General features: G+C 52.7%; 1 pseudogene; it reads left to right on the top strand.

The window, feature by feature from the left end:
* The first annotated feature begins 1,128 nt into the window (after positions 1-1,128).
* Positions 1,129-3,335, top strand: LOC129639400 (rho guanine nucleotide exchange factor 7-like; annotated as a pseudogene).
* Positions 3,336-4,566: the final 1,231 nt, after the last annotated feature.

Raw genomic sequence — 4,566 nt, 5'->3', positions numbered from 1 at the left:
TGGCTAGAACTGGAGTGGGCATGGGCCTGAGGGAATGCCTGGGGAACTCAAACAATGGTGTTCACTGATAACTCCAACCCTGGTGAGACCTCCAATTTCCTGCCCATTAACCCAAAGCTCTAGGGTTAGTGAGTAGATTTCCTTTACCTATAGTCTAGATGACTTTTAAATTGCTGTTTTTTTCACTGTGTCTCAAGGTGGGTGAGTCTGTGCTCTGACTCCTCAGCAATATCCCTCTCTACCACAGATCTCCACATCAGGGGTGAGTCCTTGTAAATTCCATGTTCCCATCTCTTCTACTTATTTCTATGTAATGCTTCTCTTTGCAGTAGCAGTTCAATCAGCCAATTAGTTGTTCTTTAGCAGGAATTGTTCTATATATGAGGAGGCAAGCTCAGGGTCTTCCTATGCTGTTATCTTTGGCCCCTCTTTCAAAAGTTTTGCACTTTTTTGTTAAACTTGTCATGCGAGTGTATGTTCCTCGGTTCTTTGTCTCATCACAACAAAGATTTGGAGCAACGGACATTAAAGCCTTCGGCGGGTCACAGCTCTCGGGTCTTGGACAAACCGTGCTACAGCTCTTAGGCCAATCAGTGTTACAGCTCCATTTTATTTAGAAGATAGCAGGAGAATCCAAGACTCGAAGAGAAGAGAGTGGAGGAGTGCGTGTGGAGGGAGGGAGAGAGAGAGAGAAAGAGAAAGAGCGCACGCATGCGGGAGAGAGAGTCCATGAGAATGCGCTTTGGCTCCTCCTTTTATATGTTTTTTCTTCCACCTGGGCCTGCCCTATGCAAAATGGACTTAGCCAGGAGTGCTGTTTGTTCTGCCTGAAGTCTTCACTCTGGTCCTCGGACCTTCCTTTGACCTTCCTTGTGTTTTAGCCACTGCCATTTTGGACTCCTTTTCCCTATTCTACCTACCTAACAAATTGATCTTAAATATGAGGAGAGGCAGTGGCCGAGTGTGTGGGCTCTGGGGGGTGGCCAGTCGCTCCAAGCCACCGGGGCCACCCGCCCTGGTCACGTGAGGGGCGGTCATGCCTGCAGGGGGCCGCATCCGGCTCGCCTCTGGGCGCACCTGCGACCTGCGCACAGCGCTCAGCACCTGTGCTCTGTGTTGCAGGTCTACCCAGTGCCCCGGAGCAAGGGCGAGTGCCTGAGCAACATTCTCGAGTTCCTGAGAGGCTGCCAGGTGTCCCTGCAGCTGGAGACGTCTGATGCAAATGATTTGTATCAGGGGCAGAATTTCAACAAGGTCCTCAGCTCCTTAGTGACGCTGAATAAAGTAACAGCAGATATCGGCCTGGGGAGCGACTCCATGTGCGCCTGGCCCTCCTCCCACCAGATCAAGTCTTCTCACTCCCTGGGACTGCAGCCTTCACGGTAGGACTTCACAGTTGTTCCAGGGCCAGTACCACAGTTTGGACATGAGCGATAATAGCAACAATCAGCTGGTCATCAGAGCCAAGTTTAACTTCCAGCAGACGAATGAAGACAAGCTGTCCTTCACGAAAGGAGACATCATCCACATCACTTGGGTGGAGGAGGGGGGCTGGTGGGAGGGCACACACAACGGCAGGACTAGCTGGTTCCCCAGCAACTACTTACCTGGAATCTTGAAGAGCCCTCTCAAAGGATTTGATACGACTGCCATTAACAAAAGCTGTTACAATGTGGTGCTACAGAATATTTTGGAAACAGAAAATGAATATTCTAAAGAACTTCAAACTGCTTTCAATCTACCTACGGCCTCTGCAGACCAGTGAGAAGTTAAGTTCAGCAAACACTTCATATTTAATGGGAAATCTAGAAGAAATATGTTTTTTTTTTTTTTTCCCCAGCAAATGCTTGTACAGTCTTTAGAAGAATGCACCAAGATGCCAGAGACCCAACAGAGGGTTGGGGGCTGCTTCCTCAGCCTGATGCCACAAACGAAGACCCTGTACCTGGCATACTGTGCCAACCACTGTTCACGGTCAGCGTTCTTATGGAGCACAGTGAGGAGCTGGGAGAGTTCATAGAGATGAAGGGTGCCAGCAGCCCAGGGATTCTCATGCTAACCACTGGCGTCACTGTCCACATGTGCCTAGACAAGTACCCTGCACTGCTCAAGGAGCTGGAGAGACACATGAAGGATTATCACCCAGACAGACAAGATATTCAGAAATCCATGACTGCCTTCAAAAACCACTCAGTGCAGTGTCAGGAGGTGTGGAAGAGGAAAGAGTTGGAGCTGCAGATCCTAACAGGGGCCATCCGGAGCTGGGAGGGTGACAACATCAAGACCCTGGGCAGCGTTGTTTACATGTCCCAGGTCCTGATCCAGTGTGCCGGCAGTGAGGAAAAGAATGAAAGCCATCTACTCTTTCCAAATATTTTGCTAATGTTGTCTGTCAGTCCTAGGATGAGTGGTTTTATATATCAAGGAAAGCTACCAACTACAGGAATGACAATCACAAAGCTTGAGGACAGTGAAAATCCTAGAAATGCGTTTGAAATATCAGGGAGCATGAGCGAGCGGATCTTGGTGTCCTGCAACAACCAGCAGGACCTCCACGAGTGGGTGGACCATCTGCAGAAGCAGACGAAGGTCACCCTGGCAGAAAACCCCACCATCAAGCCTCACTCTGTGCTGTCTCACACCCTTGCTTCCCACTTCATCACCTGGTCCAGCAAGCATGTGGACAGCAAGCCTGTGCTGCTGACGCCCGCCTACCACATGCTGCCCCACATCCCCCCCCCCCACCACCTCACTCCACACACCACCATCAATCAACAGGGGGCCCCTAGAGCCTCCGAAGACTCCCAAGCCCTGGAGCCTGAGCTGCCTGTGACCCGCAACCCCGCCTGCAGCCCTTGGCTGCCCTCTGCTACAAAGAGGACCTGAGCAAGAGTCCCAAGACCATGAAGAAGCTGCTCCCCAAGTGCAGGCCAGAGCGGAAGCTTTCGGACAAGGAGTTCTTGCTGAGGAAAAATACAGCTGCGGTGGAGGAGGATGCCCAGATCCTGAAGGTCATCAAGGCTTACTGCACCAGCACCAAGACATGGCAGACATTCAACTCAAGTTCACGCAAATAATCTGCTCCACAACTTTTGCTTCCAGAAGAAGAGAAAATTATAGTTGAAGAAATTAAAAGTAACGGTCAGACAGTGACAGAAGATAAGAGTCTCACTGACACCGTGTACGCGCTAAAAGATGAGGTCCAGGAGTTACGACAGGACAAGATGAAGAAGTCTCTGGAGGAGAAGCAGAGAGCCCGCAAAGACCTGGAGAAGCTGGTGAGGAAGGTTCTCAAGAATGTGAACGACCCTGCTTGTGATGAGATGAACCTCTGAGGGGCGTCCTGGTGCTTCATCAAGACCGGTTATGAGACTGAGCCAGAACCCCGCGACCCCGGGCCCGTGACATTCAGGGCTACAGGGAGGGGCTGCACAGCCGCTGCTTTCTGCGCATGGAGACGTGCAGCATGGGGCGGCTGTGAGGTACAGGCGCTGAGGCCAGACTGCATGTCTCCCCCTCCACATCCATCCAGTACCTCATCTTGCAATAAGTGCAGCGATGGCATCTGGACTTGCGGGCTCTGAGTGAACATGTGTAAATATTATGTATACATTCCCTGTAAATGCCCCATTCTGAATGCATATGACGGTGGTTCTGTCTGGGCTGACTCCTGGGCTGCAGTCCCCTTCCACTAACCTCTCTGGTCCTGCGCCCTGGGTCTTTTGCTCACCATTCGTGGGGACCAGAGGCTGGAGATGCACAGGTGTTTCTGGGTGTGCCTGCTCTGCTCCCCCCACCCTCACCCCACCCCCGGCAGTGCTCCAGAAACGCTTCCCCCAGTGTCTGCCTGCAGCTCACCTGGTTAGACATGCAGAGGCCCATCTTCCCACCCCAGTCTCCTGGTAGACCAGGGTCACTGTTGCCATGTGCCTCACTTAGGCTGAACCCAGGAGTCTGGGCCTCAGCCCCGAACCCGAGGAACCACGTCTGCTGCCACTGGGTCCCGTGACAGGCGTGTGCATGTCTGCCTCATGTGAGCACATGCTAGGCAGAGGGTGCCTGGTGTGGGGGCTGGTCTGGTAACTTGGCCAGGTGCACCGTCCAGTCCTCCCAGAAGGAGCGAGCTCACTGGAGCTTGTAAATAAAGTGTGCTATGTATTGCACGTCACTGCAACCTGTGAGGACATGCTGCCAGGCTCAGGCGGGCACTCTGTCCCATCAGGGGCGGTGGGCAGGCCTTCCGTGCTCACTGAGAAGGCAATGTCTGCACTGTTTCTGTAAAAGTACAGCAATAGAACACGCCTGAGATTCCCCAAGGAGTGGGGGTTGAGACGAGGACCCTCCCGCACCCCACCCCATGTTGAGTCCAGATGGCCAGGACCCGGAGGACGGAGCCTGTCTTCAGGGCCTGGAGCCCAGCCTGGGGTCCAGCCGGTTCACGGAACCTGCTCCTGCGCCCCAATCTTCTGAAGAAGTTGTTTGTAAAGTGAGATAAACATGTAAAGGGTAAGTGTAGTCTCCTTAGCCCAAGCCCCAGCTCCTGGATCAGGGACGTCTTGGAAACGC

Source organism: Bubalus kerabau, chromosome X (genome assembly GCF_029407905.1).
Source record: "Bubalus kerabau isolate K-KA32 ecotype Philippines breed swamp buffalo chromosome X, PCC_UOA_SB_1v2, whole genome shotgun sequence".
Lineage (NCBI taxonomy): Eukaryota > Metazoa > Chordata > Mammalia > Artiodactyla > Bovidae > Bubalus > Bubalus kerabau.
This window is presented reverse-complemented; position numbering and strand designations above follow the sequence as displayed.